The 13017-nt window shown below is 41.5% G+C and overlaps 2 protein-coding genes across 4 annotated transcripts in view; one reads left to right on the forward strand and one right to left on the reverse strand.

The window, feature by feature from the left end:
* LOC135912407 (serine/arginine-rich splicing factor 6-like) overlaps positions 1 to 13017 on the forward strand; it is a 99236-nt gene that overhangs the window by 33185 nt on the left and 53034 nt on the right. The gene's annotated exons all lie outside the window — the stretch shown is intronic.
* The window catches only part of LOC135912406 (uncharacterized), a 117224-nt gene continuing 105332 nt past the window's right edge, over positions 1126 to 13017 (reverse strand). The window contains exons 4-5 of one of the 3 annotated variants that reach the window (XR_010567658.2): positions 9730 to 9858; positions 1126 to 1266 (exon numbers count right to left, since the gene is read on the reverse strand). The gene's annotated coding sequence lies outside the window, so the exon portion shown is untranslated. Of the gene's footprint in view, positions 1267 to 9729; positions 9895 to 10140; positions 10255 to 13017 lie in introns of those variants that run through there. The other 2 variants (XR_010567657.2, XR_011514350.1) reach the window with 2 other exon arrangements.

Genomic DNA, 13017 nt, shown 5'->3' on the forward strand with positions numbered 1-13017 from the left:
GTATGTCTCCCACATTCAGGACGTCCTAGCTCTAGCATAAAATCGACCTTGTCCTTTTTTCCCACTGTAACAATATTACATTGACAAGTCTGAGCTCCAAAAGAAAACAAGCAAACTACTGCCAAAATGAGGAGTGCACGACTAGTTTGGGACCTGCCACGATCACTGTATTATGGAAACAGTCTTAGAGAGCCTAAATTAAATTGAAAGAGACATATTGACCATGACCCACAAGCTAGCAGGAGTGGGTGCTAGAGTATTCAAGATGTCCGAGTTATTTAAAAGGCTTCACGAGCCAGAGCACTAGCTAGCCTCCATTCTAGTTTTGTGTAAAACCAAGGATCTCGATAAACCTAATCGCAACAACTTAAGTCATTCCAGGCATTAGTGAAGTATCGAATGAGACCGGCTGTTCAGATGTTAGTCTTTTTTGCTAAAATTATTGGGTGTCTGTTCAATTCTACTTTTGAGCCCTTAAAGGGGCAAATATTTTCCAAACAAATGATCTGCTTTGGGGGGCATTTCTGCCTCTTGTGGAATTCGGCTTGCTGGATAATTTAACTAATTTCATTGGTCCCTTCAGCGTCGAATCAATGGAAGTCAACTGCATTTTCTTTTTAGAGCATCACAAAAAAATTGCAATGTGGCTTGTCCACAGCCACTGACAGGCTTATTTAAATCGTCGTTGCTATCCTGGAGCTACACAAAACCAAGTCGAGTGACCATATCGCGCTACCATATTGTTTTGTTCACACCGCAGCCATCATGTCTCCATTTACGAGCCTTTTTCTCTTGAAATACTGGTGGAAAATAACTTTGAGTCATTGTCATTAACTCGAATATGTTGTGCTAAATGTTGACACTGCTGTCATGCCAAACGGCATTTTACATCATTACAATTGGAAACTGTTTGAAAAGTGATCAAAAAGGCTTGAAGCGTGTCGAACTTGGCAGCTGCTTAGCTTCAAGATTTCACTACTTTTCAATGTTTCCCCTCCTTGAATTTTGTGTCAGATGTTCTGTATGAACCCTGCCTGCTGTTGGCTTTCTCAATGCTACAATACATACGTGTAAATGCCAAAGAAAGTAGAAAGAGGAAAGCCCCTGGCACAGTTCTGTTGATAAATCACTTTATTTGAACAATCTGAAAGAGCTAAGCAACATTTTCTCAGTGCAAATGCATAGCTGTATTTGGCCGACCTCTTGAAGATTGAAGCAGCAGCTACTCTTTCATGGCACCTTAAAGTGGCGGGTTTTCATTCCTCACTGGACAAAGAAAGGAAAGAAGAGTGAAATTTTGCAAAAAATAATCACTGTACAACATGAATGCAAGGATATGCTTTAGACTAATGACAGCATATGGTATCCGTCACCAAATAATTTGCACGCCATCATGAAATACCGTATTTATTCAATTACAATATGGTCGCAATTACAAGGTAAGGGCACAGTCGGGGGACCCAGGAACAAAACTTAAGTATGCGCACTAATATACGGCGATATAGAGTAGCCAACGAATTATTTAGACATGGCGTGTATAGCCTGAAATACTGTTACTAACCCAGCCAAAGTGCAATATAGCAACCACAAAATGGGGGAGAAGGGAGCCTCAGGACTTGGAGTGCAAGATTTTGCCTTTAGGTGTAGCTTCACGGCAGCGCAAATTCTGCCTTAAAGCTTCACAGCAGCGCTGTGGCAAAGCTACACTATAAGGCGACATTCGCACTGCCGTGTAGCTACACAAATAATGAAAAGCAAAAATCATATAAGGCGGGCGGAAACTTTAAAGCTAAGGATTCTAAGGGGAAACCTCGCCTTATATTCAAATAAATACGGTATGGAAATGCCTGTTGGTCCGCGGGCATAAATGCCTGCCCGATGAAATGAACGTATATGGCATTCATATCATGGAACGTTTCTCTATCCGCCACCCGAGAACGCGCTCTGTAGCGGCCAGGCTCCGCCGAGAGATATGCAGTAGTGCAACAGAAATGCAAGTGTTTGCAAGCTATATTTCAAAATAAAAATATGATTCTTTTGTTCCTTGTCAAAACAACCTTACTCAGTGCAATATTGGTGCAATTTATCTTATGTTTCTATACAAAATAGATCCCGTTTACACAGTGTGCTTCTACTTCCATTCACTATCGCAGTACTGCATATAAAACAAGTTGTTTTTTCAATGGCCAACCATATCAGGGTCACTATAGAATTTAAACAAATAAAAAGGCATATGAATGAACTAGTTGGTAATTCATAATGAGGTGACAGCACAACACGCTGACAAGGGCTGCACACAAGCACAGAGTCTGATACAATGTTTGCACCTATGACTGTCACTTGTCCCTTGTCGGTTTTGGGCTGTATCGCTTTCTTGGATAACTTTGTCAAGCCGAAGGTGCACATGTTCAGCTTGTTCAAGTCACACATTCTTCCAAGTTGTTCCCTAAAAACAAATTTTGTCCATGGTAAAAGAAAGCACAGGAGATATAACTATGCTTTCTATTGTAATGTAAAATAATAATGGAAGGGTATTTACTTCAGGTTGTGAGGCTGAGCTTGCATGGTTATACAATTTTAGAGCTGTTTATAATGCTTTCAGTATAGCATGGTTAGGCAGTTTTATTGAAACCTTGCATTTTGAGGGAAAGCCTTTTCTCAACAAATTAAGCAGTTTTGTGTAAAACAAAAATTAGCAATATCTTTTTCTGAAGCTGAGAAAATACCAATAATAATTTGGCAAGAATAAATATGTGCAGATCTCTCGTTCATTAGGAAGAATATAGCACTTAAAAGGTTATCCCACAGTTTCACAGGCAAATTCACTGGTATCAAGTACTCACATGTAAACTGAAAATGTCATTTGCATGCTACCTGCATATACAAGTAGACTTATTAGTTATAAATGCTAATGCCATTAACAATGTAATGATTTTTGATAACTCAACTTTTTAACCCCCTAAATAATTGCAGAAAAAACATAAGTTTCCAGAAAATTTTTTTAGTTGGAATTCTTTTTCTCTCATTGTGATCCTTAATATATATTACTAATTTGTTTTTGGTTAGGAATAACACAAAAATTACAGAAAAGGGTAGCTTTCCCTCATTGCCAACAGTAAGTTGTCTTTGGCAATGGGAGCAGCGCAGAATTGGGCTCAACAAGTGACTCTTCATTGGCAGTATTCGTACAACTTCCATGGTGCATAGAGCACCGGATTGAGGGTTAAAGGGCTAAGTGATCAAATGCATGCCTGCATAACTTGCTCCTGATGCTTTACTTTTAGTGGCATGCTTCGATGAAGAAAAAAAAACAGTTACGGTTGAAAGTAGCACTCTAAATGTCATTATTTGCACTGTCTCCATTTTGACACCTTCAGAACTACAGGCACCATTCTGCTTCAACTTGGGGCTCTACACATTTTGCAAGTATGCTTCCAGGCACAATAAAGAACATTTTGGTGAAAGGAAACTCTCTTTGAAGTGTACTTACTAATGCTGTTTTGTGACATTGCTTGCAGTTTTAGCCAATAAAAGCAATTTTTTTAAATTCCAATTTCAAGCTTGCTACACTGACCTCATGTGTGACACTATTATACCTGCCAGTTTATACAATTTTGTAGTTAATTTCCCGATATTTAGAGCTTCTTTACAGTTTTTGTCACTACAAGTATTCTATATTTGATTTCACAGTTTAAAGCATAATTAATTTAAAATGTATACCTTGTGTCCCACACAACTTGTTCCGAAGCTTAAAAAAAGTGCCACATAGCTGGTCAGAACCAAGGTAATGTTTGCTGTTGCTTGGAGCAAGTCAAAACTTTTTTTGTATATTGGCTAATTACTGAATTCATTAATTACTCAACTTCATGAAGTATTCACAGCAAGAGTGTCAATGGAGAAAATTGTAGACCATCCTGAAAAATCTACAATCCAGCTTTCTGCTGCAAATATATGCTACATAATATAAGTTTTTTTCCAAGCCTGAAAGAGAGCCTGCAAAACACGAAAGCGCAATGTAACTAGACGTGCGGCACTTTCCAGTGGCTTCTTTCGTTGGTCCTGTCAGGGTAGAATTAATAGAAGTCAGCTGCATATGGGGCAGATAATTCTAGCAGTGACTGAAGGGCACACATGCTGGATCACTCTATCTCACAGAATGAAGTCCTAATTTTTTTAAGAGCACTGAATACTCAAGTAATAAAAGTGTTTACTATATTTCACAAAATGTTAGCATTTGTTAGCTACGACTGAAGTATATTCAAATTCTGAGGTTGGTTGGCTGGTCTGCAATGTTACGTATACACATGTGGTCACGCTTTAAAAATAATGGCAATAAGAAATGTACCTTAGCCATTTAGGCCATTAATTGGAGCTAAGTGCAACACAGGTATTAATGTGACCTGACCTGGCACACTAGAGCTAAAATACTGTGAATTAAGTGCAAGACCAAAATCGCCTCATGCAATCAAGCTACACAGGAGCGCAACCACAGCTCATACTCTTTTCGACTGTTGGACTAGTGCAAGGCTTCTGTCAAGAGTATGGAAACACTGACAAAACGAAATGCAGGTACGAAGCAAAATGGCACAACTTTCGTCTCTGCATAGGAGGATTAAACACACCATAATGAAAATTAAATGTGCAGCAGATGAAGCAGCACAGGACATGTCAACAAACTAAGACGTGCACTTCCCTACTAAAGATTGATATGCTGTTCTAGAATAACAGCTTTCCTACCTGCTGTGGAAAGACACTCTGGACATATTTTTTTATGTAAACTAACGAAATGCAGAAAAATTATAAACAATGGAAAAAAGCTGAATTTACACAACTAGTTGATGTCACCATGTGCAAAATATACAGGCAATTCTACCACATAAAGCAATTGTCTTGCAACTAAAGCTTTTGAAGGGACTGACAACCACCTGTTATGATGCCTATTTTCTTGTACGTAACAAAGTTTTGAGTGCCCAACCCTGCTGCAGTAATGCTGAAAACATACTGGAACACTTCTCTTTAATGGTAATATTTAGGTCCAATCATTATTATGTACCACTGGAAACAGTGGCAAGCACAATATTAATTGTATGCTGCTGAGAGAGAAGCCAAGTGTAGCCTGCCCATAAGAAATTGCAATTTTTTTATCAAAGCAATCTTCATGCTGTTCATGCGTCCCAAGTTGTTTGGTTATTTTTGTCAGGATGCTTTTGTATTTTCTGTCTGACTGTTCAGGCTATTTCCAAATCAATGTTTTGAAAATGAAACATTTATCACACGCTATTAATTCCGATGGTAACAAGCGGTAGGAAATGCCAATAGTGCCCTTCTAGCAGTGATTGGTACACCTTCACGACAGGCCCATTTTGTATCCCACAGGGAGACAACAGAACATGGGGAGATTCACTCACTAACATACAAAAGCACCCATGCACACCACCGTGCAAAGAGGAATGCCCCAGTGCTGAAGGTCCACTCGTCGCCATGAGAGCAGCACTGATTGCAAGTTTGAACAGTGCTTGCATCGCTAAATACATGAAAAGAAAGTGCAAATGCCTATGACTTATAGCGACATTTTTAATATAAGTATGTTACAGTTAATGACAGCTGCCTTATGTGTATCAACACTTCGTTAATTTGTTCACATGCTGGGACTGCAATGCAGGTTCAGAGCTTGACAGTCAAGTGCTGTGGCATTCAGCTTTTGGCAACTTTCAGTGCAAAATAAAAAAAAATCGCAACTACTACTTAAACTGCAAACATCCTGTTGAATTCTCCCCATATAAGCACATTTGTATCTTACAATAAGATCTTATGACACATTTTAGTTGGTTGTCAGTCCCATTAAAACGGTGGAGTGCAAAACACATTAAAAAACGCCTGAACAAAGAAACATGAACTTTATGCACTCTTCTCTCAATGAATCTGTCTCCCTTAATTAAAAAAAATGGATACAACAAAAGCTTGGGATATTGAATGGAGAAGTAGTATTGTATTCCTCCAGCATCACCTCAGATTCACTTAGTTATACTGCTTTAGCTCTCATTTTTTGTTTTACAATATCTAGGCATGCCTCGGAACATAAAACTACTTTCCCATTCAAATTTTCTGCCCGTTTTCCAAGACAATGTACATGGTAAATTTTAGAACATGCTCCACAGTTTATAGTTTTGCCTACTGTTGTCTATGCTGGCTGCCTGCAGAGACAATGCAAATTGTATGTGGTATTTCTTTGTCGCACATGAACAGTTAAGGTATTTGTTAATGGGAAATCATCTATGGTTCCTTTTTGTAGACATTTAAGCAAGTGGCTCCATAACGTGGACTGATTAATATTTAATTGTGATGGGTCTTTTCCTGATGCTATGTAATACATATTAGCTATGGCAAACAAACCGCAGTCAAGTGTGGTGCCCTGATTCTGTGCCGGTTTCGTCAAGAAAGGTATGGTTGGAGATGGCGATTTTAAAATATGACAAATCTGTTTAATGGCATCAGGAGGAGTGTCTTGATCTATGGAATCATAGACAAAGATTGCATCTTGGGAAGCGCCTATGTTGGTAACTGTAAGCCAATGATCTGGATTCCGAACATGCAAAATTTGAACAAACATACCAGTGACCTGAGAGAAACGTAGCTTTTGGCCTAATAGAACATCTTGGAAACCTTGCACATTCAGAAACTTTCTTTTTGTTAGATACTGGGCAATGTTAATTACACTATCCGACAGTGAGCCACCTCGCATCAGAGCATTTAAGTCGTCTTCAGTAAGTGAATAACTTTTGTAAATTTGCAACATGTCAGGTTTGATAGTAGCAAGGGTTATTCTGCTCTGCTGTGGTTGGAACGCACGCTTGACAGCTTTTACCTTTTTAGGGCGCCCTCTTCTCGCCTTAACCACAGGAACAATAAGCTTTGAATTCACTGTTTTGCCTACTACATTAGCAGGGCTCGCTTGAACGGTAGGCTGTGTTTGGTTAATTTTTGTTTGCAATGTTACAGGAACTTGATTTTGTGTGAATGTGTTCAAATTTCTGAAAAATGCCTCACATGAAGCTAGCTTTTCCATTAATTCCTGAGTGCTGCAATTTGCCAGGACGTTCGCTACAGCTTTTGACATATTACAAAGTGTCTCATAGGCATAACAGTACTTTTGCTGAGGAGTGTCTAGTTTAATGGAGGGTAATGGTTGAACGCTGCTTTTTACTTTAGATCCTGTGCTCGAAGTCGTGCAGCTATGGTCAAGAAAATGTTCCTTACGCCACCTCTGTGGAATGCAAGCTTTATCAAACAATTCCCTTCCCGAAAATGAGCGAGCTGCCATAATATGTGCACATGGCAAGCCATACTGACCATGGAAAGTGCATGTACAGCTGTCGAAGCTTTGTGCTACATTGTACTCCTTGCTTCCTAATGCGACAAAATATGAATTACTGCTTTGGCTAACCTGGTAATTTGCTGTCTTTAGTTTTTCATACTGTTCAAGTATTTTATCTTTGGCCTCTACAGTGCAGCTACGAGACAGTTCCATCTGAAATTCGTCTATGCAAGTTACATTAAGGTTAAGTTTAATTTCTTTCAGTTGGGCAAACTCCAGAGACTTGCTGTCATTATTAACATAGTTAACCAGTTCTGCTACAGCTTCAACTAAATGCAACGATGGTTTAAGAAAACTTTTCAGCTTCTGATTATGACTTTCAATGCGGTTATTCGTGTTATTACCTAAAGTTGGAAGTTCTTTCCTGTAAGCATGCACCCACATCTGTCTACACGAATGCCACTGTTGCATGTAGTATGCGAGAAAGTCTTTGGGAGCAATTTGCATTAGGTGTGGCAGCTTATCATTGTACTCCTGTAGAGTCTGAGAATAGATTAGTTCTTTCGAAATTGGAAGAAGTAGTTTGCGTTGATCCTTTGCCTTCTCATCAACATTTCTATGGAAACAATTCAGCACATGCCATGCGCACAGCAATATTGTACTATTTGGAAGGAGAGAACTTAAAATGCGAAGCTCATTCATGTCTTTGTCTATCATTACTACTTTGCAGGCTGCTACAACAAATGGGTTAAAGTCTACAAGTTTCTCAAACATGGGCCGAACGATTGCTGTAGTTTCATTCCGCACAAATGCGTAGCAAACACATCTTCCATGACCACGACCATCTTCGACAAGAATTGAGTACAAGACATAATTTTCCCTGTTAACTTTATAAGTGCCATCAACAAATATTACCTCAGGATACTTTTCAAACATTTCACGCATATGGCTAGTTTGAATTAAGATAAACTGGAGGTTGTTTTCATTATTCTTTTCATAATGAATAAGCCAGTCGGGATTCTTCTCAATTAAGCTTTCTATTTGATGAATCAACATTTCACCATGTGCCTCTTGAGTTCGAATAGGAATGCAATATTCCATTTTATAGTTGTAGACATCTTTCGTTGTTAATGTCTTTCCTGCTTTCTGCCTAACCAAGTTCTTAAAATCTTTTGGAGCGACATTGCACTTGACTAGGTCATACAGTTCTGCCTTCTCTGTACTGCTTAGAAGCCTTTTCTGAGGATAGATGTTATACAGATCAAGGCTATGGTTATGTTTGTCTTTTAGCTGGCTTATTCTGTAGTGCAACGCCGGTTCTTTACAAAGGACAAGTGAAAGAGACATTTCGCAGTTAGTGCTATTATAGCTCTGGTTAGGGCGCTTTCCAATTCCCCGTTGCCTAGCAGGACTGCCATGAATACACCGATAAGTGATTCTGAGAAATTCATAATCTTTACTGTCTGCTGCTAAGGGGTTCTTATTTGACCTGCTCCCAGAAACTACATGTTTCCCTTCCTTGCACCAGGCATCAAAGCATTCCTTAAAAGAAACAAAATTGTCAAATGTGCTGTTTAAAAAAATCGTTTTGCTCCTGCTCCAAATAGTACATCAGAATTACTTGCGCATGTCTTGACAGAAGCTGCGGCATCAGAGCTGGCAACACTGCAGCCTGGCATCAAGGCTGCCGAATGTTTACTTGGACCTGCATTGAGCACAGCCTGAACAGAACTGTCAGTCGTAATGCCACATTTCTGTATGGAGACAGCCTTATCACTGTCACAACTAGATTTAGAAGACAAGGCTAACTGACGACTGCTGTACCGCTTTCCGGCATTGGACTTGGCCCTTTCTGAAGTACAAATAGCTCTATCAGGCATACTTTTACGGCTTTTGCAGCCAGCAACCTCGACCACAACACCACACAAGACAGCTGCAAAGTCTACTGTAGTGGCCTGCAAACAGATTTGCTGCTGCTTGCTGGTCAAACAGCTGTCAAGGGCGCTGTTGTGTGAGGTTGTGGCTTGCCCTTGCATGTTTGCACCTGAGGCTGCAATAGAAGCGGGTATACTGAATTGCTGCTTTGCCCGCCTTACTACTGCAGGCAAAGATGCAACTTGCTGCAAGGGCTTGGCAGCTGTGTCAGCAAGTACTCTGCGCCGCCTGCCTACTGCTTGGCGGGTGCCTTGTCTTTGCTTGCACAGTGCTGCAGCCTTTCTGCGGTTCCTCCTTGATGTCACCAGAGTCCACTCACCACCATGGGAAACGTGTCCTGCCTCAGCCACGCTCTCTGTGGATAAGTGGGGAGAAGTACTTGCCTGTATGACTCCTCCCATGACCCTGGAACAAGTGGTGCTAGCACCTCGGCTGAGGCTCACTGGCTTAGCAGAAGGAAAATGGCCTTGAAGCCTCACCTCGGCCTTTCCCCTTCTCGGTACCCTTGAACCATGGGTCATGGGTGAAGGCAGGCTGTCCCAGGTGCACGAGGTCTTGCTGCCCTTGCGGCGAACGCGAACACCGCCAACGAGAGCAAAGCCAGGACCCTGAAGGGCACAAGGAAGCAGGTCGGTGTTGCACGCCTGCAAGGAAGCACGGCTGGTCATCTGCGTCGGTGTTCTTGGCTTCACCCAAGATGGCTTGCTTGCTGCAGAAGAAATAAAGTTAGCTTCAAGGGGAGAAAAGTCGGCACTGCTGAAGGCAGGTGCTGCAGGTGGTTCTGCCCAGCCACTCCAGGAAGATGGCGACAGCCTGTCCTTGTAGTTGTGCAGGATTCGGCCCCTCTCCACAGTGGCAGCCAGGATGCGGGCCTCCCTGTAGAAGTAGTCTGCCAACAGCCGGTTTCCGTGGCGGCTCGGGTGCACACCATCCCTGGCAAGGCAGCTTGCCCAATCTTCAACCAAGCCACCCATGAAGTGGATGTCCTGCTCCTGACACAGCTTCTGCAGCGCAGCGTTCACCTCTTTGTACCTTTCGTTCATGCGGCGCAACTTAGGTGACTGTGCTTCGCGCATGCGGTACTCATTCTGCCCGCGAGGGAGAATGGCAGAAAACGCAACCTGCGCCATGGGATTGCTTGCAATTATGTCACGAGCTAAGCGATGGTACTTGTCTATGTACACGTCCACAGGTTCAACAGTGTTGTTAGTGCCGACGTGCACAATGACAACGTGAAAGCTTCCTAGCTTGTTGACAATCATTGGAAGCAAGTGCTCAATCTTTGCTCCCCTGTGCGCGCTGACCTCAACAGCCAGGTCACGACGCGACGGGAAATACTGACCGACGTATTTCACCATCGAATCGCCAACCAACAAAGCTCGAGTCATGGTGACCAGGAGAGCACAAGCAAGCTATTCAAGACTTATCAGTCAATACTGAATGCTACACACTAAGCAAAAATTATATAAGATCAATAAAACCTGAAAGAAATGCGGCCAGAAGTGCGTGAAATCTCAAACTATAACGTTTCGCACCAAAAAACCGCTGCTACACTGAAACTCTGACAACAGAAAAACACAGCAAATATGACTTAAATACTGAAAGGAGGTTGCACAAAACTACACTCAGAATTACAAAAAGAACCGTATGATAGTGGTTCAACAGAAGAAAATGAGATGGTTCACGATTGCGTTGACGTCGTCGAGGAGGACAGGATGACCAACAGCCTAGCTCGCTCAACAATCATTGCACTATAAAAGCGCAACTTTAGGGTAACATCATGGCATACCGAAAGTAGAGCAATGCGCTAGGGTCACGCGACCTTGATGTCAATAATCACTTGCAATATGAACGTGCAAGCTGTCAAAAATATTTTCAACGTCACCGCATGCGGCGAAAATACATTTATCTTAATTATGAATTTCTGTATGAGAATGCATCACTCTACCGTTCTCGTGCGCAACAGTGTCGCAGCGCAACCCAACAACATTGCGCGCGCGCGTGTCGCGTTAGCGCCGAGCGCGCGCGTCGTGGAGCGCGTGCGTGTCATCATTGTTGCACCTTAGAAAATGAAACTCGTGACCACAAATAATTAAATTTGCGGATTCCCCGCCATGCAAAATCGACGGTGTGCGCACGACTAACCAGATTCTATGTACAAGTATACGTTTCGAACTGCGTTTATTTTTTTCACTTTTTCTCTGTTATTAAATGTTTTTCATCATGCTATATGTGTTATGTTACGTGTCTTTTTTTTTCTATTCGCGCTCCCTTCATCCCTTCTACACAGAAACACGCGTTTTGGCGGTAGTTCGTCTTCACCCTCGCCATGTTGTATCGTGGTGATTCGATGATCAATACCACGAAGAATTACCATGAGGCATGAGCATATGATGGTGCCGGCGGCCAAGCAAATTTCGCGATGACACTGAAGCGCCGAACGTTTAATTGGACTGCTGGAAAAATATTAAAGAATGAACATCATCAGGAATTCATGTACAGCAAAAGGATAGACAGCTGGGCGAGTTGGTACGGTAACATGATATTGGCTTCTAGCGCGAAGTGAAACACGGACACAGAAAGGAGCAGACAGGACGAGCGCTAACTCTCAACTAAATTTTTATTGAAACGAAGAACACATATATAGGTGATTGCAAAAACCGTAGCATCAGAACATGACAATGTAAAAGCATCAGTTAAACATGTCAGTGGGTAAGGAAGTCAAAGAACAAAAAAAAATAAAAAAAATATTTCAGATTAGTACACGTATTGCGAAGGTACTGGAATTCGCAATCTAACAGAGACAACGAAGCATGACTGACACAAGTGTCTCCTAATCTTTCTATGTGGAAAGCCTAAAGACACAAAAATTCTTTCTAGACACAGATGCCAAACCACGAGGGAAATTATCGAGGCTTTCCACATAAAAAGATTAGGAGACACTTGTGTCAGTCATGCTTCGTTGTCTCTGTTAGATTGCGAATTCCAGTACCTTCGCAATACGTGTACTAATCTGAAATAATTTTTTTTTTGTTCTTTGACTTCCTTACCCACTGACATGTTTAACTGATGCTTTTACATTGTCATGTTCTGATGCTACGGTTTTTGCAATCACCTATATATATGTTCTTCGTTTCAATAAAAATTTAGTTGAGAGTTAGCGCTCGTCCTGTCTGCTCCTTTCTGTGTCCGTGTTTCACTTCGCGCTAGAAGCCAATATAAATTCATGTACAGTGCACACAAAGGAAGGAGTCATGCCGCCGTAGAATTTCCTTTCGCAAACTTTCTGTTTTCCCTTCATTTGGAGCTTCAAACCTCGGGTTCAGCCACATGGATGTTTCCGCCGCCACCGAATACTTCATTATTAATTAAACCAAGCGAATAACTTGTCCTGTCAAGTTTGTTTTATTCTTGGGTTTTCTTCCATGAGTGCATGACCATGTCCTACTCGTATTGCCCCTTGAGATGGAGCTGTTGTGGCTGCAACCGCTGACTCAGACGTTGTTTTTGATGTATTGATTTGTGTTCATTGAATAAATCATATAATAATAATCTTTATTTGCACTGTACAGTGCGCAGGCGAGTGGCAATGATCAGATTTGCCGCTTCTTTTTCACCATTTTGTGTTTTTATTCTGCCATATCTGTCCTGCCTCATTGACGACTTGCTGAAAGTAATAAGTTGTCCCATGTCCTGGAATGTTGGACATTGCCCGTGCGACCATCTTTCCAACTTCACCGCTGTGTACCAGTGTAACTAAATGGGCA

The sequence above is a fragment of the Dermacentor albipictus genome, chromosome 5 (genome assembly GCF_038994185.2).
Source record: "Dermacentor albipictus isolate Rhodes 1998 colony chromosome 5, USDA_Dalb.pri_finalv2, whole genome shotgun sequence".
NCBI lineage: Eukaryota > Metazoa > Arthropoda > Arachnida > Ixodida > Ixodidae > Dermacentor > Dermacentor albipictus.